Here is a 24,725-nt window from a genome sequence, read left to right on the forward strand (position 1 = left end):
CAGGTAAAGCAAGCCTTTTACCTCAGTGGCATGGTCTGTTTATTTGAGGTGGCCATTCCAATCCCTAAAAAGCTGCATAAATTTACTTTTGAAAGGGGGGGGGGGTGCATTTTTGGATAATATAAACTCACCTTTCCCCAACTTTTATAGTGCAGAGGGTTATGTCATCCCACTGCCAAGAATGCTGATTAATCAGAATCCCATTGGAAGGTGCTGCAGTATAGTATAGGACCATCACCACTCAACATTCTCCAGGGTCTGTCCAGAAGGAGGATGACATCACCTTCATTTAGGTGCTGCAGGGGGATGTCGAGGAAAATTAAGAAGGGAGGAGGGCAACTGGACTAAGCAAAACTTGCCTTTGAGATAGAAAGTCCTCTTTAAAGCCCACCCCTGATTAATTTATACTTACCTTCCTCTTTAAAGCCCACCCCTGATTAATTTATATTTACCTTCCTCTTTAAAGCCCACCCCTGATTAATTTATACTTACCTTCCTCTTTAAAGCCCACCCCTGATTAATTTATACTTACCTTCATAGGTTATTTCTTCTGTTGGTGCCGCAGAGAAATGTTCCCATTCCTCCAGGTATGGCTGAGTAGGTGATCCCCACCAATCAGGAGAGAACTGCCCAAAGAACATTTTACCAACAACATCCATTCTCAGGTGATCTCCACCAATCAGAAGATAACTGCCCTAAGAACATTTTACCAACAACATTCATTCTCCATTCATGGACAAGCCAATATTCACATTACAATAAACATTTGAGTTCTTACCAATCGCCCAACAGCAATGCTCACAAGCTAACCAAAGACCTTTCCATTTTGCCCATTCCCCACAACAGCTACAGCTTTATACAATTTGAAAGAAAAAATAGCTCAAATGAATGCACAAATGCTGCCCAAATCAGTTTTGCAGGATAATTAGGAAAGCAAATCTTTATAAGAGTTAAAGCTGAAGCTAATTAAGCTGATTGGCAGACACATCAGTTGGAGAAAATGACTGAGGTCCAGGGTGAGACGGGAACATTAAACAGGAAGATTTGTGATATATATTCTAGCCAGAGGTGTAGAGCTGTCACAGGACGGTAATCTCTTCCTACATTGCACATTCCTGGGGCAGTTCTCTTGCTCAAAGTCATCTGGTCCTCTTGAACACTTACACACTCCCGGAACTGTAAAGTAATTTATGTGCTGGCCTGAAGCCAATATGGCACCCTGGAAGAGTTTGGTATGGTGTCCTACTAGTGAAAACAGTAATGTTGTGGACTCGCCCCTTTATTTCCATGAGATGATGATATTTGGGAAAAAAATAAAGTGGAAGGGCTGCAGCCATAGAACAAACCAGTTGGTGTAAAAATTAAAATGAGATTGGTCAGGGTATCTGGATTATGGGCAGGATGCTTCTCCATTCAAAAGGATTTCCGCTGTCCTTTTGGCTGGTAACTGTTGAAAAAATCAAGTCACACCAGATATTCCAATGTCATGTCAAGACACAGCTTTATTCCAACATCAAGGGAACTGTTATCGAGCCAACACGCTTCAGGGGTCAAATAACAACCCCTTCATCGGGGCTTAAGATTTAATGGATACTGCATACTGGACTGGAAAGTGAACTTGTTGTGGAACTTCTAGCATCACCGAGAATACCTGGCCAGGTAACCAAAGAGACAAGACGGCGAGGACATCACTTGCCATGTTTGGATATTGACATTGATGGCCAAGGATGTCACCACTATCCCTGCCCGTTCCCTGATATAACTGATGACAGCTTGGAGAGCCGTCATTTAGCTATGAGTACCGCCAAGATTGGTTGTGAGCGTCTTTTTATTTTTTTTGTCTGGTATCGTGATTGACAAATGGATTTACAATAAGGGAATTTTGGTGATTTTTCTTTTTTTAAATTAAAGGACGTTTGGGTGTGCTTATTTCTATGTAACATTTTTTTTTTTGTGAATGAGTAAGGTTACTATGTACCCCGTATTCATTAGCGTGGGAGGTGGTCTTCCAGATTCAGTACTTGTTTTCTGACCAGCCAGGTTGTATGCTCTGATTAAGTGTCTGGTATTATTTTTTTTTAGAGCGACTTCAGGCAAAAAAAAAAAAAATGCATGAAGTCCCCCTTAAAACCCATAGCAGAGTTAAAGGGTTTTTGGAGAAGACTATGCAATGTATTTCCATTCATCCTGTAGGATCAGCAAATGTGACATTTACATGAAAAGAAAAAAAAAAGTTTAGATTGCCAGGGAAAAAAAAAAAAAACAGCACACGCTCTATCCAAAGGTCCCCCACAATACATAACATACCCGTAGGGTCTTCTATGTGTTCTGGGGGACTTCTGAGGCCGGTGTGCCACGTTTTTATTTAAATTAAGAAGCCAGTAGGGCCATGCCATTTCAACATTTATTATTTATTAATCCCTGAGAGAATTCTGGTAATTTAAATCTCTTGCATTGGTACATGATCCTCAGGGCCTTGTTCTGCTCTCTTTATGGAGGCGGCCATCTTGGTAGAGGCAGAAGTTTTCTTACACATGTCATAGCCTCCATGTCAGAGACATGGCCATTGTGGAACTGGCAATGTTGCCCAGAACCTTCATGGAGGGTTCCTAGACGTGCACGAGCGGGCGCCACGCATCAGCGTGCATTGGCGCACACTGGCGCGCATTCACGCGCAAGACTGCGTGTGCTTCTGCTTCCTGATCACCCGGCTTGACCTTCGGCTTGTACCTGGACCCTGCCTGTGTATGACCTTGGCTCCCCCCTGTGTATGCTCTGGACTGACTTATCCGTGTATGACCCCTGGCCTGGCTCCTGGTTTCTCCGTTTAACTGAACACAGCAAGATCAGCTCTGCTTACTTCAGTCATCCCTCAGTGGCTGAGCTCATCAGACTGCAAACAAGCACCTGGCCAACCATTCTTCTTTGGGCACCGCGCTTCCTGTTCCCAACTCCAGGAACGCACTGCACTTAGCCGCAAGGGGAGCCCTCTTAGCATCTCGATCTCCATACACGCACCTGACACTCCAAATCTCTTGGGACTAGCAGTCAGAGGCGGACAGCTACGATGCTGTAGGTCCAGTATAGGAGGTGCAAATGCGCACTCACATAACAAGAAAGTGCATTACTATTTTTAATGAGGAATTTCACATGAAAGGTACATTTCAGGATACTGCTTAGGCACAATTAACATTCATAAACGTTCTTTATAACATAGTAAATTTTGACTGTAAGTTCGATGTACCTGGTGAACTCATCTATGAACAGACCACCAGGTGCCACCAACCTTAACACGTTTCACGCTCAACTGGAGCTTAATCAAACAGCCTCTAAAATTAAGCTTCAGGTAGAAGTGAAACGCATGAAGGTTGGTTTGCCTATGCATTGATTTGCTGTAATAAACGTAATCTTGATTTCTATGGTAAGTGGCTTTTCCCCCATTCTTCTGAAGGCTGAGGTGTTAGATGTGGAGTAGTTCATGACCATGGGGAGCCTGCTCCTAGTGCCATGTGGCTGGGTAGGAAGGTGAAGCCTGTAGGGGAACATTATTTTCTCTACACACTGAAGGAATCTGCAGTCTGCTCACATATTTTGTAATAAAAATATCTTTGCCATTCTGAAGCTTCCCTCTAACCACTTTGCATATTATTTTATATATACTGCGATTCTGTACTGGTCAAATATGCTGCAGAAATCTCCCTCCAGCATGTCTGCAATAATTTTAACTGTGGGCAGCTGAATCTGATGCCTGTTTACTTCCTGGATTTACACAGAGGCACACCTCCAGCTCTGCAACCCCGCAGCCCTCATTGGCCCTCTTATGACTCATCACCCTCCCTTCCTGGCAAGGAAGTGAGAGTGAGAGAGAGAGAGAGATGTGCATGACATCATAAGCCTAGGCTAATTACCAGAAAAGAAACAGGACATGGGCTGTATAAGGTGGCAGAAAAAAAATAGGATTTTTATAACAGCATACCTGTAAAATCCTTTTCTTTACATCATGGGACACAGAGCCGTAGTAATTACCATGTGGGTCATAGTCCACCTTCAGGTGCTGGACACTGGCACACCCTAAACAGGAAGTTGCCTCCCTATATAACCCCTCCCATACCGGGAGCATCTCAGTTTTGTAGCAAAGCAATACACGTGTATACTAGAAAGAGGGGCGGGATCTCTGTGTCCCGTGATGTACTTTAAAAAAAAGGATTTTACAGGTAAGCGGTTATAAAAATCCTATTTTCTTTAATCGTACATCACGGGACACAGAGCCATAGTAGTTACTATGTGGGATGTCCCAAAGCAATGCCAACTGAGGGGAGGGAGACACAAAAAAAAGTAGGGCACCATGAGACCAGTGGACTTATACTGCTGCCCAGTGGAGTAGTGTGGGTTGTCAGTACCCGGGCAAGGCTAGTAATTTGCACCCCCTAACCTGTGGACTTTTAGCACTCCTCGAGTCATTTCCCTTCCTACAATAATACTGATCAGCCTGATTCCAACACTGAACACCCTGATTCCTATACTGACCAATACACTGACCAACCTGATTCCAACAATGACCACTACACTGACCAACCTGATTCCTATACTGACCACTACACTGTCCACTACCCACTACACTATACTGTCCACTACACTACATTGACCACTACATTGCACTAACAACTATACTGTCCACTACACTACACTGGCTGCTATACAGTCCACTACACTGACCACTATACTGTCCACTACACTACACTGACCACTACACTGCACTAACCACTATACTGTCCACTATACTGACCGCTATACTGTCCACTACACTAACCATTACACTGTACACTACACTGACCACTATACTGTCCACTACACTGACCACTATACTGTCCACTACACTACACTGGCTTCTATAAAGTCCACTACACTAAACTACACTGGCCCCTATACAGTCCACTACACTACACTGACCACTACACTACACTGACCGCTATACTGCCCACTACACTACACTGACCACTATACTGATCGCTATACTGCCCACTACACTACACTGACCACTATACTGATCGCTATACTGCCCACTACACTACACTGACCGCTATACAGCCCATTACACTAACTGCTATACAGTCCACTACATTATACTGACCGCTATATTATTCACTACACTGACCACTATACTGTCTACTACACTGACCATTACACTGTACACTACACTGACCACTATACTATTCACTACACTATACTGATCACTGCACTACACTGACAGCTTTACAGTTCACTACACTGTCCTACCTACAGTATTCCTATACTGACACTACACTGCGCTGCTCTTCTACTCTCTCTCTCTCTGGCTGCTCCCTCTCTCCAGACTGTGTCCATCCCCCCGGAGCCAGCAACATGACTCTCACCTTCTGTTTTTTTGCCCTGTATCAGTCCGGAGGAGAGGAGGAGGAGGAGGAGGAGGAGGAGGAGGAGGAGAAGACAGCGGCGGCTCACTATTTTTTTATTGCTTGCGGTCCACCGCGCTCTGGTTGCCATGTTCATCGTCCGGCGCCCTGTGATTGGGCATATGGGGTCATGTGCGGAAGCGGGACTCCAGGAGCAACCGTGATCATGGACAGGCCAGCCCCGCCGCTGCACATGACCCCCATACGCCCAATCACAGGGCGCCAGACACTGAATATGGCGGTCAGAGCGTGGGGGACACAGACACAGGAAATTTAAATTACGAGGCAGCCAGTAGTGACACACACTGGCGCAGAAATTCACCCCCCCTAAATCATGCGCCCAGGGCCGAGGCCCCCTCCACACCCCCCACGCTACGCCACTGCTGCTGCCTGCAGTACACTGCACCCAAAGGAGACATCCTCATGTCTTTTTACATCCTCCTGATAGAATCTGGTAAATGTATGGATTGAAGACCAAGTTGCGGCCTTGCAGATTTGAGCTATGGAGACTTGGTAATGCACTGCCCACGAAGCACTACCAGCCCTAGAGGAGTATGTTTTGATTTGAGAGGGTAGAAACCACCTCTTTAAACCATAAGCTAGAACGATTACTTGTCAAATCCATTTAGAATAGTAGATTCTGAAGCTGCCTGTCCTCTTTTAGGACCTTCAGGCAATACGAACAAAACATCCGCTTTCCAAATCTGAGCAGTCGTCTTTAAGTAGACTGCTCTCACCACATCAATAGAATATAGCGATTTTTCTTCCATAGAACAGGGTTCTGGAAAAATGAAGAAAAAATGAAGTTTAGATAAAAACCTGATACTACCTTTGGTAAAAAGTTAGGATGAGGATGTCATACTACCTTATCCTTGTGAACAATAATAATATGTCTCTTTAGAAGAAAAAGCATCCAATTCTGATACCCTTCTTGCAGCAGATATGGTTACCAGAAAAAATAGTTTCCTCGTCAAAAAAGGACCAAGGGAATAGGTTGTATCGGTCCAAAAAAAGGCTGTTTTGTAATGCCGCCAAAAACTAAATTCAAGTCCCAAGGGTTCAGGGGTGACCTAACCGGGGATTAAGCCGTGTTGCCCCTTGAATAAAGTTACGAACCAAAGAAAGCAAAACAAGTGGTCATTGAAATAATACAGATAAGGCAGAGACCTGTCCTTAGAAAGCACTCAAGGCCAGCTTTACTTCTCACCCCATCTGTAGAAAGTCAAGGATTCTACCTATGACCTATTTCCTGGGGTGCAACTCCTGGTTTCACACCAGGAAACATATGCTTCCCAGACTCCATAATATACAATTATGCAGGCTGTCTCCCTTGCATTAACCAAGATAGAAACCACTGAACCTGACAGCCCACGTTTCTTCAGAGTGTGGGTCTCAATAGCCAAACCGTTAAATTTAGCGTTTGTAAAGTAGGATGGAATATCGGGCCCTGTAAAAGAAGGTCTGGCCGTGGCGGTAGGGTCTCCTATCATCTTTACGATCCCTTCCTGGGCCCCGCTGGAGGCCACAAGAATCACAGACTTTCCTTCCTGCTTTATCCTGCGAAGAAGTCATGGATACAGGCAGAATTAGAGGGAATGCATAAATCCGCGAGAACCATTTCCACGGGAATAGCAAGGCATCTGTTTCGCATGCTAGCGGATACTTTGTTTTTGACACAAAGTTGTCAACTTCTTTGTTGAACCTGGACGTAAACAGATCTATGTCTGGGATCCCCCATCTTTGACATATTGACAGGAAGATATTGGGGTAAAGGAACCATTTTCCTGGGAACAACTGCTGGCGTCTCAAGTAATCTGCCTGCCAATTTTCTGTTCCTTAAATGAAGACCACCGATAGGCAAAAGTACATTGTTTTCTGCCCAAGATAGGATATGATTCACCTTTCTCTGGGCTGCACAACTCAATGTTCAGGCCCTCAGAACCAAGTGCTCTGCCTGAATTTCTAGAATGATAATGAGCAAGGTCATTTCTGATCTGGGCCACTTCCGTGGTAACTAAAGGAAGGATCTTCCCCTTTTCACATTTTTGGATATTAACCATAAACTGAGGCTCCAGCGTACCCAGCCTACAGTACCTGGTATCTCCAGGTCGTCCATCCGGGTGCTAACCAGGCCCGACCCTGCTTAGCCTCCATGATCAGACGAGATTGGGCGCTTTCAGGGTGATGTGGCCATAGGCTTTGGAGTCAGACACATTGGGAATCTAGAGCTTGAACCCTTTGTTCCAAGCTAATAGGATAATGTTTTTCAGCAGTCTCGAATAAAAGTGAGCATAAGGAACAGCCTTGAATGAAGGCACCATCTTTCCCAACAACCTCATGCAAAGTTCAATAGAAGAATTCATCTTGCTTTGACCACCTAAATCAGTTCCTTTATGGCACTGATCTTTGCCTGGGGCAAGAATGCCCTTTTCTGGGTATACCTATGATCAGACCCAAGAATCTTAACCCTTTTCATGGTTTTAAAGAATATTTCTCCTAGGCTGAGAAACCAACCTAGATATTCCAGGTAGTTGAATGTGGTGTTCGTACTTTGGTCTAAGCGGGCTACCGACTGGACTATCAAGAATAGATTATCCAGGTAAACCATAATCGTTATACCTTGGGCCCTTAATCTGGCTAGAAGAGGGGCCAGAGCCTTTGTAAACACTCAAGACCGGAAAGCAGAGCTACACACTGAAAATGAAGATTTTCCACCTTGAAAAGTAAAAATTATTAGTGAGCGAGGAAATAGGCATATGGAGGTATGCATCTTTGACGTCATTTGGATTTAACCAAACCCCAACCTCTTCTCTTACATGGGGCCACCATGATCACTTTTGCCAAAAGATGGTCCAATGATTGAGAGAAAGACTTCTTTTTCTCTAGATCCTTAGGAACATTTGATCTGAGAAAACGAGGAGATGGGAACTCTTGGAACTCCAGTTTGTACCTTGGAGCTATTGAGGAAGTCCCCCATTCGTCTTGACACTCTTCCTGCCAGATCCTTGAGAACTGCAGAATTCCCCCTATTGAGCGAATGGGGGTGCCTCCTCATAAGAAGGCTTCAGTATCTAGTAGGTTTCCTCCTCCAAGACCTCTTTTGTCCCTGGGGTTAACCCTGAGGATTACCTTTTGAACCTGACGGCGGAAACTGTCGGAACAGCCTGGAGGCTGATTCCCCTGGCACAGAAAAACAAAAATACATTTACTCCTTTTCTTAAATGGCAAAAGGGGTACTTTTTCCACTAGAATTTCTTTAGATGTATTATCCAAAACATCCCCAAATAGCTGCTTCACCGCAAAAGGAAGACTAGCCAGGAGCTTCTGCATGGTGCTTAGCGAAGGGCACAAGGCCTGAAGGATAGAATCTCTCATAGCAGTTATTGCAAACCTAAAGCTGCTAGATCCTGGGCCTGCTGAGCAGGATAACCTTGAACACCTGTTTAAACTGGTCTCTCAATGATTAAGCAATTACTGTCAGTGCAGGCTGAGACACTCAATCTGCCAAAGAAAAAAGTGTTTTTTGTTTGTTTTGTTTTTAAATCTATCATGGCTGAGGAAAAAAGGGGCTGCAGTGTTGAAAACATTTCATGGCCCGATGCTCACTCTGACCAGCCACCCTCTCTCAGGGGAGGATGCCATTTGTAGAAATGAGTACTCTTTCCAGAGCTTGAGGGAGACCCTTTTAACCCCTTTTTTGGGGGGTTTCAACCCTCCCTTCTGACCCTAGCCCGATGCACAAAGCAGAAGTACTACCAGAAGAAATCGCATCCACTGCTTGAGCGATAGTTCAGCCACTGCCGCTGCTATTAATGCTCAGCCTGATGCAAATAGTAAATGTATCAAATAGGAAATGCCTGTGTCTCTTTGATCCGAAGTCTTTCTGACAATTTTGCAGCCAGCACAAATGGAGTTTTTTTTTTTTAAACACACTCCCGCGTTGGAGGACGCCAACGCCGCTCTAAGCCCCACCCTCACCTAGCATAGTGCCCCCACTTCTTTCTCAAAAAAAGAGTTTTCCCATGCAAGCACGGTCCTCTGATCTGACAAGATCGGCTTGTGAGTGAGGGAGGGATGGCGTAGAGGAGACCTGGAAGCCGCCGCTGAGTAGGGGCGGTGAAAGAAAACAGCAGTTCTCCCTCATACCCCCTAAACCTACCGGAGGTTTGCCTGCTAGCCAGAGGAAAAAAAGTCTGCTGCTTCTGTGACACAGTGTGACCACTGAGCAAAGCATGAGAAGGTACATGCTCCAAACAGCCCCCAGCGGTGACACTCAGGCATGACGACATTTACTTTAACCACTTGCTTACAGGGCACTTAAATCCCCCTTTTATCCAGACTAATTTTCAGCTTTCAGCGCTGTCGCACTTTGAATGAAAATTGCGCGGTCATACAACACTGTACCCAAATGAAATTTTTATAATTTTTTTCCCCCAAATAGAGCTTTCTTTTGGTGGTATTTGATCACCTGTGCGATTTTATTTTTTAAATGTAAAAAGACCAAATTAAAAAAAAAAAAAAAAAAAATTTTCTTTTTTATTTTGTTTTAAAATTTTATAACAGGTAATTTTTGTCCGTCATTGATGTATGCTGATGAGGCGGCACTGATGGGCACCGATAGGTGGCAGTGATGGGTGGCAGTGATGGACACTGATCGGTTACACTGATAGGCAGCACTTCTAGGTGGCACTGATGGGCACTGATGGGCATTGTTACTAAATGAGGCATAATTGCCTCTTCCTTTTCGGGACCGATGTCCCTTTAATATTAGCCGGTGATCAGCTTTTTGTTCCTCCTCCGCTGCCAGCGTGAGGAGGAGAAAAAAAAAAAGATCACCGAACTTTTGTTTACATCATGTGATCAGCTGTCATTGGCTGACAGCTGATCACATGGTAAGGGACTGGGACCGGCCCCTTACTAGGATCGGTGATCATTTGAGTCTCAGTGACTCGGTGATCCCAGCATGCGCAGGGAGCTTGCACAGTGGAGCCCATCATGTGACGGCCTCCCAGAAATTCACATCTGCGCTTTGGCCATCATTCGGCCATAGTGTGGATGCCAGGAGGTTACAGGAGACATTTCATAAGAAAATTTAAAATTTCCTTAGAAAATGCCACTTACCTTTCCCGCCGCAGGGTTTTCTGTGGTGAAACCAATAGACCCAATCTTCACCCTTCACGGTGTGTTCCGTTAACAAACCTTCAGGAACCAGGGACCCTCAGAGAACCCACAATTGTGGACCTGTAATAGCAACCCGCCAGTAAAACGTTATGGCCTTAATACCAAAAGTAATGGAACCTGGGGTCCAGCTCTCTAAAAAGAGAAGCGTTTACAAGCAAAACCTTTTTTCTTTGGATACAACAACATTCAATTTGGCCTAAAAGACACTTTGAATGGATCTGCCTGCGTAGCTAGTATTTGGAAATGTGTACCAACTAAACCACTGTTCTTAATGTAAACTGTTAGATAGGACAATTCAGTTTGTTGCAGGCTGGCTGGTAAGTTGATCTGAGATTTTTTCTTTGTTGTTGTTTGACATGCATCGTCCTTCCATGTGTTCCTTTCTGTTAAGGCCAGTTATAAGTTGCGGAAGTTGCTGTTTTTTCTGTTGGAATCCACACCAAGCAGATAACAGGCAACTAAACCACAGAAAAAAAAAATTATACAGGACTCACTAGTAGTGATGGCCAAACGGTTCGCCCGGCGGTCGTTTCGCGGCGAATTTCGGTCGTTCACGGTCCGCTCGTTCGCTCGCCTTTTCCCGTCGTTCGACCCGGCGGACTTACGTGTTTAATGTGTAAAAGAACTTTGACCTATGATGACACGTCTATCATGGGGTACAGGACAGCCAATTGAGACATGACAGCACATGGACACTTGGACATTCCCCCTAACCTATAAATACACCCGATCCGGTGGCCATTTTACATTCTTTCTTCTGTCACTATAGGGAAAGGTTGCTGTGTGGAGTAGGGACAGATAAAACGCTAGCTATTTGGTACACAAAAGTTCTTTTCAGGACTGGAATAGGTGTTAGGTGTATATAGGTTTGCTGTGCTACTGATTCTTGCAGCAGCCTGAGTGTCTTTTGTCAGTTTAGAGAAAGGGAAAGGACGGTGTGTGCTACAGGGACAGCCAGATTAGTCTTTCATCATCATCATCATCATCATTAGCTGTTACTATCAGGTCCACAAAAGAGCTGTTCCAGTAACCACTAATCGTTCCAGTGTACTCTTTTTTGCCACTTTGTATAGGGACAGGAAGGAAGCAGTGTTGTCAGGCAGTGAGGGTCAGTTTAAAGACTTGCTGTTACTATTAGTTCCACAAAGGTTCTTTTCAGGACTGGTATCAGTGGTACGGTAATAGGCTTGTACACGTATAATATTCTTTCTTCCAAATATAGAAAGAATATTATACTTGACTGCTGCCCTTCTGCTGCAGTCTGCTAATCATTCACAACTCACTTGTTCTACAAAGCTCTTTATCAGGACTGGTAACTTGGTCTGTGTAGGGTGCTACAGTACATAGGGTTGAGTGCAGTACAGTCTGCTGTTCTGTAAGGACCGCTATCGGTCCACAATAGATAGGGTTGAGGTGCACCACTGCTGACCGCTGCCCTATACTGCACCAGTCCTTCAGCAGTATAGGGACTGACGTACAGTCTGCTAATCACTAACACACAACCTGCTTGGTCCACAAAAGTTCCTATAAGGACTGGTAACTTGGTCTAGGGTGCTACAGTACATAGGGTTGAGTGCGGTACAGTTTGCTGTTCTGTAAGGACCGCTATCGGTCCACAATAGATAGGGTTGAGGTGCACCACTGCTGACCGCTGCCCTATACTGCAGCAGTCCTTCAGCAGTATAGGGACTGACGTACAGTCTGCTAATCACTAACACACAACCTGCTTGGTCCACAAAAGTTCCTATAAGGACTGGTAACTTGGTGTAGGGTGCTACAGTACATAGGGTTGAGTGCGGTACAGTCTGCTGTTCTGTAAGGACCGCTATCGGTCCACAATAGATAGGGTTGAGGTGCATCACTGCTGACCGCTGCCCTATACTGCAGCAGTCCTTCAGCAGTATAGGGACTGACGTACAGTCTGCTAATCACTAACACACAACCTGCTTGGTCCACAAAAGTTCCTATAAGGACTGGTAACTTGGTCTAGGGTGCTACAGTACATAGGGTTGAGTGCGGTACAGTCTGCTGTTCTGTAAGGACCGCTATCGGTCCACAATAGATAGGGTTGAGGTGCACTACTGCTGACTGCTGCCCTATACTGCAGCAGTCCTTCATTGGTATAGGGACTAAGAGTTTTGTCACAGGGTGATTTAAAAAATGACAGGCAGAGGAAGAGGCAGGCCCTTCCGCAGGGGTGGTAGGGGTAGGGCAGGAGCAACAGCCTTGAGCCAAAGTGGGAAGTTGCAGAAGGTGCGTTCAATTACTTTAAAGGATGCACCAGACTTGGTTGAGTGGCTCACTCAGCCTTACTCTTCTGCACCCTCCTCATCCTCTCGATCTGCACCCTCTTCTTCACTCTCTGCTATGTACACCCCCAAAGACTCTACCACCAACAACACCACCACCACCACCACCACATACCTTGATATATCCAAATATCCTGAGTCACAGGAATTATTTTCCGATCCATATCAAGAGGACATTTCTGATGCGCAGCCACTCTTGGTATTGGATCAGGAAGAGGAGGTAGCAACAACCGCTACTCAGCAGTCTGACGACAGTACCCAGATCAGCCCAAGGAGGAGGTTGGTCCCCGGTGTTGCTGCCTACTCTGAGATCTCTACTTATAGGGGTGGGGAAGGTGACGTTGATGATGACATGTCTAGTGATGTCACGTGGGTGCCCACAAGAGAGGAAGAGGAGGGGAGTTCAGAGGGAGATATGGACCAGCAGATAGGGAGGAGAAGCAGGAATAACTTACATTGCACAGGAGGGACAAAGCAGACTGCAAATGTATCAGGAGCGAGTCATCGACCATGTACGGTCACATCTGGCGCTCCCAGAACACCGGCACATGGCTCCGCAGTGTGGGCTTTTTTTAACGTGTCCGCTGCTGACAATAGCGTTGCCATCTGCAATCTTTGCAGTCAACGCATTAGTCGCGGTAAGCCCAACACTCACCTAGGGACGACCGCCTTAAGAAGGCACATGAGCAGCCATCACCGAGCCCAGTGGGAGCAACGGAACACACAAAGCCACACTGCAGGCTCTCACCGTCCAGCCTCGTCTTCTACTTCTCCTTCTCCTCTCTCCTCACAATTGTCCTCCACTCCACCTTCCATCACGCCAAGCTCACGTTTTTCTGCAAAAAGGCAGGCTTCCGTGGGCCTAATGTTCGAGAGTAAAAAAATGATGACGCCGGATAACCCTCTTGCCCAACGGTTGACGGCTGGCTTGTCAGAACTCATAGCCCGCCAACTACTGCCATATAAACTGGTGGACTCGGAGGCCTTTCGCAAATTTGTGGCCATTGGAACACCACAATGGAAGGTCCCAGGAAGGAAGTATTTCTCAGAGAAGGGCATCCCAGAGCTATGTGAATGTATCTCTGGCACACAGTGTCGGTGCCAAGATACATCTGACCACAGACACATGGTCTAGCAAACACGGGCAGGGAAGGTATATCACTTTTACTGCCCACTGGGTGAACCTTCTGACGGCCGTCAAGCATGTAACCCGTGGCACCCGTGTAGATTTGGTTTTACCGCCACGGATTGCATGCAGGCCTGACTCTTCTTCTCCTCCTCCTCCTACTCCATCCTCCTCCCTCTCTTCCTCAGCTGCCTCCTCCTTTTCCGCTGCTAGCGTCTCTTCCGCTGCACCGCCCAAGCTCCCCAGAACCTATTCCACATGCCAGGTGAGACGTTGCCATGCCGTGCTGCGTCTGTTGTGCCTGGAAGCCAAGAGCCACACTGGCCCGGCACTCCTTTCAGCTTTGCGTTCACAGGCAGATCAGTGGCTAACACCGCTCAATTTGACAGTTGGTAAAATGGTGTGTGACAACGGTGCCAATCTGCTTAGCGCATTGAAACAGGGCAAAATCACGCACGTGCCATGCATGGCACACGTCTTAAACTTGGTCGTGCAGCGATTCCTTGTCAAATACCCTGGGGTCCAGGACATCTTGCGGCAGGCAAGGAAAATCTCGGCCCATTTCAGAAGATCTTACACGGCCATGGCTCGCCTTGCTGACATTCAGCGGCGACACCATCTGCCGGTCAGACGTCTTATTTGCGATTGCCCGACGCGATGGAACTCAACCTTCTATATGCTTGATAGGCTGCTCCAGCAGAAACGTGCAGTTAACGTCTACCTGTATGAACTCTGCGAAAGAAACGGTTCTGGGGAGCTGGGGTTTTTTTCACCGCGCCAGTGGCTGCTCATGCGCGACGCATGCAGACTTCTGCGGCCATTTGAGGAGATCACCAAACTGGTCAGTCGCAGCCATGGCGCCATCAGTGACATGGTACCTTATGCCTTCTTTATGGAGCGTGCATTGCGTCGTGTCATTGATCAGGCTGTGGAGGAGCAGGAGCGGGAAGATGAGGAAGTCGCAATGCTGGATGAATTCCCAGGGGGGGCTACTCTATCTGAGACAAGTCAACAACAGGAGTCTGAAGAGGAGTCAGAGGAGGATGGTGCAGGGGCGGATGAGGAGGAGCAAGAAGAGCGTGCTTTAAACCTTTCTGGGATCCCTGTTGTGCGTGGATGGGGAGAGGAGAATGAAGAGGACGACATTATCCTGGATGATGAGCAGGAGCCAGGCCACCACACCGCTTCCACTTTAGTGCAAATGGGGGCCTTCATGCTCCAGTGTTTTAATAGGGACCCCCGTATAAAAAGCATAAGGGTCAAGGACCAGTACTGGGTGGCAACGTACTTAGACCCCCGGTACAAACACAAAATGGCGGAAATGTTACCGCCGTCGCAGAGGGCTGTCAGAATGCAGCACTTCCAGGCCTTGCTTCGAGAAATGCTGCATTCTGCTTTTGCGTGCGCTGGCAGAGGAGCAATTCCCACTCCCAGAGCAGGATTTGCGGGTACCAATCCAACAGCGCCTGCAAGAAGAGGCCGGTTTGAAGATGTGTTGGTGACTTCGGATATGAGGTCATCCTTTCAGCTGACCCATCGACAGGTGTCATCCGGATCCAGCATCAGGGAACGCCTAGACCGTCAGGTGTCCGACTACATTGGGTTAACGGCCGATGTGGATGCTCTGAGGAGTGATGAACCCCTGGACTACTGGGTGGGCAGGCTTGACCTCTGGCCAGAGCTTACCCAATTTGCAATCGAACTGTTGGCTTGCCCCTCATCCAGTGTCCTGTCCGAAAGGACGTTCAGCGCAGCAGGGGGGATCGTGACCGATAAGCGTACTCGCCTAGCTCACGACAGCGTTAACTACCTCACATTTCTAAAAATGAATGAGGCATGGATCTCGGAGGAATTCAACACATGTGACCAGTAGACCATGTATATGTCTATAAACAATTTTTTTAATCAAGCACACAGACCTTCTTTCTTCATTTGGCTCACTTCCTTGTCCCAAAAAAGCACACCGTACTATATGCCCCTACCCTCCTCTTTGAAGAGGTTGAGCGGTGTCATATTTCTACTGGGGCTGCTTATGATATCCCTGTGCTGTGCTGACTTCCTCTTGGGGGTTCTTATTATGAGGGGATCACACCATCCCTGTGCTGTGCTGAGTTTCTCCTGGGCCTGCTTACTATGAGGGGATCACACCATCCCTGTGCTGTGCTGAGTTTCTCCTGGGCCTGCTTACTATGAGGGGATCACACCATCCCTGTGCTGTGCTGACTTCCTCCTGGGGGTTCTTATTATGAGGGGATCACACCATCCCTGTGCTGTGCTGAGTTTCTCCTGGGCCTGCTTACTATGAGGGGATCACACCATCCCTGTGCTGTGCTGACTTCCTCCTGGGGGTTCTTATTATGAGGGGATCACACCATCCCTGTGTTGTGCTGAGTTTCTCCTGGGCCTGCTTACTATGAGGGGATCACACCATCCCTGTGCTGTGCTGACTTCCTCCTGGGGGTTCTTATTATGAGGGGATCACACCATCCCTGTGCTGTGCTGACTTCCTCCTGGGGGTTCTTATTATGAGGGGATCACACCATCCCTGTGCTGTGCTGACTTACTCCTGGGGCTGCTTACGGTGCTGCTTTCAGTGCTGTATATCACAGTGCTGGTGTGAGTGCTTAATGTCACGGTGCTGCTGTCAGTGCTGTATATCACGGTGCTGATGTCAGTGCTTAATGTCACGCTTCTGATGTCAGTACTCTCTATCATGGTGCTGCTGTCAGTGCTGTATATCACTGTGCTGATGTCAGTGCTTAATGTCACGCTTCTGATGTCAGTACTCTCTATCACGGTGCTGCTGTCAGTGCTGTATATCATGGTGCTGGTGTGAGTGCTGTATATCACGGTGCTGCTGTCAATGCTGTATATCACGGTGCTGATGTCAGTGCTTAATGTCACGCTTCTGATGTCAGTACTCTCTATCACGGTGCTGCTGTCAGTGCTGTATATCACTGTGCTGATGTCAGTGCTTAATGTCACGCTTCTGATGTCAGTACTCTCTATCACGGTGCTGCTGTCAGTGCTGTATATCACTGTGCTGATGTCAGTGCTGTATGTCACGCTTCTGATGTCAGTGCCCTCTATCACGGTGCTGCTGTCAGTGCTGTATATCACGGTGCTGCTGTCAGTGCTGTATATCACGGTGCTGATGTCAGTGCTTAATGTCACGCTTCTGATGTCAGTACTCTCTACCACGGTGCTGCTGTCAGTGCTGTATATCACTGTGCTGGTGTTAATGCTTTATGTCACGCTTCTGATGTCAGTACTCTCTATCACAGTGCTGTATATCACGGTGCTGATGTCAGTGCTTAATGTCACGCTTCTGATGTCAGTACTCTCTATCACGGTGTTGCTGTCAATGCTGTATGTCACGGTGCTGGTGTTAATGCTTTATGTCACGCTGCTGATGTCAGTGCCCTCTATCACGGTGCTGTTGTCAGATGCCTCTATCACGGTGCTGTTGTCAGATGCCTCTATCACGGTGCATGTGTCATTGCTGTATGTGACGCTGCTGGTGATCATCTCCTGCACCCTCTTCTTTGCCTACCCTGGTCCCTGACCTTCCGTCTCCTCCATTGCCTTCATGCGCTCCACAGTCCTGAATTGTCAGAACAATTTCCCAAATAAAAAAAGAATGCTTGTAGTTATCGATCCCAAATTCACCTCATACATGTATTATGTCTTTGGCCAGGTGGTGGGACTATGTTTTCCCTGCTAATAATTACCTCGTGGCTGCAAATTCTACCTAAAGGTTTGAAACATTCGCCTCCCATTGAAGTCAATGGGCCCCGCGGCGAACGTTCGGTTTCGCGAACGGTCGGCCTCGCTCGCGGTCCGCGTTCGCGAAACGTCCCGTCGGAGGTTCGGGCCATCACTACTCACTAGTGCATTACAGTTTAAAGTGTGCCATGGCATGCCTAAAGCGTAAAGGTGAATGCAGATCATATGAGCGATAACAGCAGAGCTACAGGTAAGATAATAATAATAAAAAAAAAAAAAAAGCTGTGCTAAATAATACATAATCTGCCATTGCTGACCATTTCTGAAAATACCAGATTGCCAGGCTGTTGAGGAGCAAGCATGCAGTCACTAAATTTGGAACATTGCATACTGGCTCTGGGGCAAAGCAGGTACTCAGGCCAAAGGATCAGTATGACACCCAGTTGAGGAGCATCTCCAATAGGCACAGAGGCAGCAGCAAAGGCACATTAATTAATAAAGGTATATGACCTGAGCTAGGATTTGCTTACAAAGGTGTGGACACCTACTTACTGTAACAGGGTCAGGAAGTGGTGGAAAATCTGTAGACAGGAAAATCCTCTACCAGCACCAACACACCAATCGTGTAGACTCTTACTAGAGAAATTTTTCTAACAGCCAATTAGCGCAGCATAACAACTCCAGGTAAGGTCTAGGCATAAAAGTACCCAAAGACATCGTCCACAATCCAGTACTGCAGCAACACTTGCATACCTCTCCAGATTATTTGATAAGCTGAGTATAAGCATGTACATATTACTAGAGAAGCCAACCAACAAGATGGCCACGGCCCGTGCTGGTGCATGACAACATCACATGCCATAGCTCCATCCTACGCATTTCGTCAATAGCGGACTGCGGCACAGACCACGGACAGTATAGCAAGTATTCTGGACCTCATGATTGGTGAGTCTTCTTTGCGAATTGCCAAATGTGCTTTGTATGTTTATGTGACTCTTAAAGCTATATCACTACTATTATTTTTTATGCTTACTGGTCTTATGAACGGAGAGTCATTTCATTGATACTTATATTGTCTTTATGTCGTAAATGGGTGGAAGGAAAGGAAATCACTCGACTCCCCCATCAACACAATCAGTGTTGACAGGGGAACCTCTCCCACAATGCTATTGTGTTCTGCTTGCAGGTAGCCTTCCCCATCGGCAGAACACAATGATTACTGCTCGTGGCTAAAGTCGCCGGCATTAATCAGATGTTAAAAATCGAACAAGCTGTTTGCACCCAAGTCGACCAATATCAACTTTGGTAAGGAGCCTGCCAAAGATGGATCAAATATTGGCTGTTCCCTGCTGATTTGATCCAGAACACAGGTGTATTGATACAGAAACAAATCCATTTCTAGCACTGGCCCGCCCTCTCCCTCTCCGAGCACTGAAAGACATTTGGGTATCTAGCTGCATTTAAAATAACCACGTTTTTAATGAATATATAACTTCAGCAATTTAGCAGAAATAATACCAATAATTATATTTTTTACAGAAATTACATAATTAAAGGTCTTAAAATCCCTCCAGTCCTACCATACTCATTTGTTTCTAATTGAAATTCAAAGGAATAATTAGCAATTGTCTGATCAGGGCACTTTACATTTTTTACAGAGCTGGTCTCCTGACCTCTGTCTCCTCTGCAAATAAATAAAACTGACCTGATGGGGGTCAGTCCAGAAATACGCAGCGGGCTTTCAACTCACCCGTGTAGAAACACACCTTGACATGCCATCATCACAGGGAGATAAGTCCCGCACGACTAAAAGACGCCCTTTATATCTGTCGTCATTGTTACCTGTCCTGATTGTCAGCTTCTCGTCTCTCCAGAAACAAAAAGAAAGAAAATCTGGAGGAATATGGCTAAAGGTTGCATGATGAGTTTGGGGTGGGGTCAAGAAAAGCCAGAAGCTGAATTCCCAACATATGACAGGACATGCTGGGGTGTGCAGTACTTCTGGAAGTTGGGAGACAAAAAACGACTGTAAATAACCCCGTCTTGTCTCAATACAGAGCATTAAAGTGTATGTTAAAACATGTGAACAAGTTGAGGTGCATGAGAAGTAAATAAAACAAATAAAAGAGTAGTCTACAAAACATATTTTTTGCTCTTCTACATTGTGGTCAAATGACCTTTACTATGTTCTTCTACATTGAAGTGTGCAATCGGTGAGCAGACCTAATGCTGCGTACACACAACCGGACTTTCTGGCAGAAAAGGTCAGACGGTCTTCCCGATGGAGTTCCGGCCGACTGGACTTGCCCACACACAAACGGACCAAAGTCCGTTAATTTTGAACGTGATGAAGTACGACGGGACTAGAAAAGGAAGTTCAATAGCCAGTAGACAATAGCTGCCCTTGCGTCGTATTTGGTCAGTCGGACCAGCATACAGACGAACAGTTTTCCCGATAGGAATTGATTCCGTCGGAAAGATTTGGAACATGTTCTATTTCTAGGGTCGTCTGAATTTTTAAAGGAAAAAGTCAGATGAAGCCCACACACAATCGGAATATCCCACAGAATGATGCCGTCTGACTTTTTCGGCCGGAAAGTCCGGTCGTGTGTATGCAGCATTAGAGGTTGTGTGTAGACCTCAGATCAGCCCAAAATCAACTCAAATCCTTCACCATCACACCTCAGATCAACCCAAATTCCTCCCTTTCAGACTTAAGATCAGCTTCAATGCCTGCACCTTCAGATCATCCCCAATTGCTGCACCTTCATACCTCAGATTAGCCCCAATTCCCCTACCTTCACACCTCAAATCAGCACCAATTCCTGCCCTTTCCTTTCACACCATAGATCACTCCAATTCCTGCACCTTCAGAATTCAGATTTGCCCCAATTCCTGCACCTTACCATCTAAGATCAGCTAAAATTTCAATTCCTGCACCTTCACACCTCAGATTAGCTCAATATTCCTGCACTTTCAGATATTAGTTCATCCCCGGTTACTCCAATAACTGCACTTTCACACCTCAGATTAGCCCCAATTCCTGCACCCTCACAGCTCCCAATCACCCCGAATCCTGCACCTTTATATCTCAGATTAGCTCCAATTCCTTTTCTTCGCACCTTAGGTCAGCCCAAATTCCTGCCCCTTTAAATCATCCCCAACTGCACCTTCACACCTCAGATCACCCCAATTCCTGCACTTTTCCACCTCAGTTCAGCCCCAATTCTTGCAGAAGGCTATATAATTAGCAGTGGTGCTGTATTTGTAGGGTGAAGGACCCCAATGGAAGATTCTCCAGTCCTTGACGGATCAGTCAGAGCCAGCGCACACACCACGTTGCGATCTTCTGAGTGCCACTAAAAATTACATTGGATGCCCACTCTAGAACCCATGCAATAGGTTGCCTATCTCAGCTCGATAATAACAGGATATGTTCACCTTGCTTGAAAGGGCAACCCCACCCAAAACGGACCCTTTTCGTGGAGCTAAACCAGGTTTCAGGGGCTGTGTTGCTGAAATTCCTGCACTGGGATTAGCTAGTGTGTGCACTTTCAGCTGATAGAAGCCAGTTATAATAAGGTTCACTATCTCCAGGAAAATAAATCAGCGGAAGGAGTTGGACAGCCCAGAACTTACAGTTGCGAGTGGAGTTTCCAGAAAAGATGATCCATATTTGGTACTAGGTAGAACTGGTAAAGTAATAGTAGCATTAACAGCAGAGTAGTGTTTAAAAGGTAGCCAAGATCTGGTACTAAGTAGAGCACTATTCCAGATAATAGAGATCAAAAAACTTTGGATGTAGCATTTCCATGACAGGAATTTTGCATTTAGTGCTGGGTGGAACAGCACAGGTATTGGAAGTTTTAATATTGTTCAAGATGGGGTTTTTTTCCAAGGCAAAATGCACGAGAGGAAAACTTGAACAGACGTTAGGATGGAGTACTACGTCTGAAGCAAGGCTTACATAAGGGATTCCAAGAAAGCAATGTTGTGTTCCGTTCTGAGTGTATGGTATAAAAGGTATGGAAACAAAAAAAAAGAATGGAGCTGGTAAAGCTGTAAGTCTTATACAGTGCATCCGGAAAGTATTTACCGTGCTTCATTTTGTTATGTTATAGCCTTACTCCAAAATGGTTTAAGAATTCATTATTTTCCTCAAAATTCTACAAACAATACCCCAAAATGACAACGTGAAAGAAGTTTGTTTGAAACCTTTGCAAATGTATTTAAAAAAAAAATCACATGTACAGAAGTATTCACAGCCTTTGCTCAATACTTTGTTGAAGCACCTTTGGCACCAAGCTCCATCCGGTTGGACTTGGTGTCTCTTTTCAACCTTATTAACTATGTAAGGTTGGATGGGGAGAGTCGGTGCACAGCGATTTTCAGATAGAGATGTTCAATCGGGTTCAAGTCTTGGCTCTGGCTGAGCCACTCAAAGACATTCACAGAGTTGTCCCATAGCCACTCCTTTGTTATCTTGGCTGTGTGCTTAGGGTCATTGTCCTCTTGGAAAATGAACCTTTGCCCCAGTCTGAGGTCCAGAGCACTCGGGAGCAGGTTTTCATCAAGGATGTCTCTGTACATTGCTGCATTCATGTTTCCCTCGACCCTGACTAGTCTCCTAGTTCCTGCCACTGAAAAACATCCCCACAGAATGATGATGCCACCACCATGCTTCACTGTAGGGGATGCTTCACTGCAGGTGATAAGCGGGTGCTTTGTTTCCTCCAGACATGGCGCTTACCATTCAGGCCAAAGAGTTAATTCCTTGCTTTATCAGACCAGAGAATTTTGTTTCTCATTGTCTGAGAGTCCTTCAGGTGCCTTTGAGCAAACTCCAAGTGGGCCACCATGTGCCTTTTACTGAAGAGTGGCTTCCGGCTGGCTACTCTACCATACAGGCCTGATTGGTGGAGTGCTGCAGAGATTGTTGTAATCCTGTAAGCTTCTCCTCTCTCCACGGGGAAACACTGGAGCTCTGTCAGACTGACCATATGGTTCTTGATCACCTCCCAGACTAAGGCCCTTCTCCCCCAATCACTTAGTTTGGCCGGGCAGCCAGCTCTAGGAAGAGTTCTGGTGGTTCAAAATTTCTTGCATTTGAGGATGATGAACGCCACTGTGCTCATTGGGACCTTCAATGCTGCAGAAAAATTTCTGTACCCTTCCCCAGATCTGTGCCTCCATACAACAGGAAATTCCTTGGACTTCATGGCTTGGTTTGTGCTCTGACATGCACTGTTAACTGTGGGACCTTATATAGTCAAATCAATGGAATTTACCACAGGTGGACTCCAATAAAGTTGTAGAAACATCTTAAGGATGATCAGTGGAAACAGGATATGCCTGAGCTCAATTTTGAGTGTCATGGAAAAAGGCTGTGATACTTATGTACATGGGATTGTTTTCGTTTTTTATACATTTTCAAAGTTTTCAAAACAAACTTCTTTCATGCTGTCATTATGGGGTATTGTTTGTAGAATTTTGAGGAAAATAATGAATTTAAACACTTGAACACCAGCCGCCGCAGTTGTACTGTGGCAGGTAGGCTCTCCTGGGCGAATCGCGGTCATTATACATCAGCCGCTTTAAGAGCTCTAGGGGTGCTGAAACTGATGCGCGTATCCGGCTGCCACGATGTCTGCTGGCCACCCACGATCGCTCCACAGAGAGCCAGAATGGGGATCTGTCAATGTAAACAGGCAGATCCCCATTCTGACAGGGGTGAGACAGATCTGCTGTTCCTAGTGATTAGGAACAGCGATCTGTCTCCGTCTCCAATCAGTCCCCTCCCCCCACCATCAGAAACACCTTCTAGGGAACACATTTAACCCCTTTATCGCCTCCTAGTGTTAACCCCTTCCCATGCCAGTGACATTTACACATTTACACAGTAACCAGTGCATTTTTATAGCACTGATCGCTGTATAAATGTCAATATTCCCAAAATGTCAAAAGTGTTCCGATCTGTTCGCCACAATGTCGCAGTCTTAAAATCGCAGATCGCCGCCATTACTAGTAAAAAAAAAATAATAATAATAATAAAAATGCCATAAATCTATTCCCTATTTTGTAAACACTATAACCTTTGCGCAAACCAATCAATATATGCTAATTACAATTTTTTTTTTCAAAAACATGTAGAATACATATTGGACTAAAATGATGAAGACATTTTTTTTTTTATATTTTGGATATTTAAAAAGTAAAAAAGAAATATTTTTTCAAAATTGACGCTCTTTTTTTGTTAATAGCACAAAAAATAAACACAGAGGAGATCAAATACCACCAAAAGAAAGCTCTATTTGTGGGGGAAAAAAAATTGGTTTGGGTGTAACAATTGGCAGTTAAAGTGGCGCAGTGCCGTATCGCAAAAAATGGCCTGGTGGCAGGGGGGGGGGGGGGGGGCAAATCCTTCCGGTCCTTAAGTGGTTAATCCAATTTGGAGTAAGGCTGTAATATAAAATGTGGAAAAAGTGAAGCGCTGTGAATACTTTCCAGATGCACTGTAGTAGGGATGAGCTCAGGCGTGTTTGCATGGTCCACATGCAGAGCCCGCCAGGAAGTCGGCGCAGCGCTGCGCTAATCACAGGCAGTGATACATTTCCCGATCTCTGCAGCCGTGCATCAGGGCCAATGTCTCACTGCCTGTGATTAGCGCAGCACTGCGCAGACTTCCTGGCGGGCTCTGCATGTGGACCATGCGAACACGCCTGAGCTCATCCTTACACTGTAATATTGTGGTCATTTCTGGGTAGAGCAGTGGGTATGGTAAGGACAATAAAAGGATGCTGTTGTTCAGGCTGTAATTATGGTAAAAGGAGTACTGTGGTATTTTCTGGGTGGAGCAATGCATAAGTAAAAAGAAAACGATGACAGCACGAAATTTTTTTGTTAAAAAAAATTGTGTGTTCAAATCTGGGTGGATCGATTTGTCAGGTGGAG

The 24,725-nt window shown here is 45.9% G+C and overlaps 1 protein-coding gene and 1 pseudogene across 1 annotated transcript in view; both read right to left on the reverse strand.

The window, feature by feature from the left end:
* The window catches only part of SFXN5 (sideroflexin 5), a 447,465-nt gene that overhangs the window by 34,434 nt on the left and 388,306 nt on the right, over positions 1-24,725 (reverse strand). The gene's annotated exons all lie outside the window — the stretch shown is intronic.
* Positions 7,515-7,630, reverse strand: LOC143979860 (5S ribosomal RNA; annotated as a pseudogene).

Source organism: Lithobates pipiens, unplaced genomic scaffold (assembly GCF_037356315.1).
Source record: "Lithobates pipiens isolate NorthernLeopardFrog02 unplaced genomic scaffold, aLitPip1_a1.2 Scaffold_13, whole genome shotgun sequence".
In the NCBI taxonomy this organism is placed as follows: domain Eukaryota; kingdom Metazoa; phylum Chordata; class Amphibia; order Anura; family Ranidae; genus Lithobates; species Lithobates pipiens.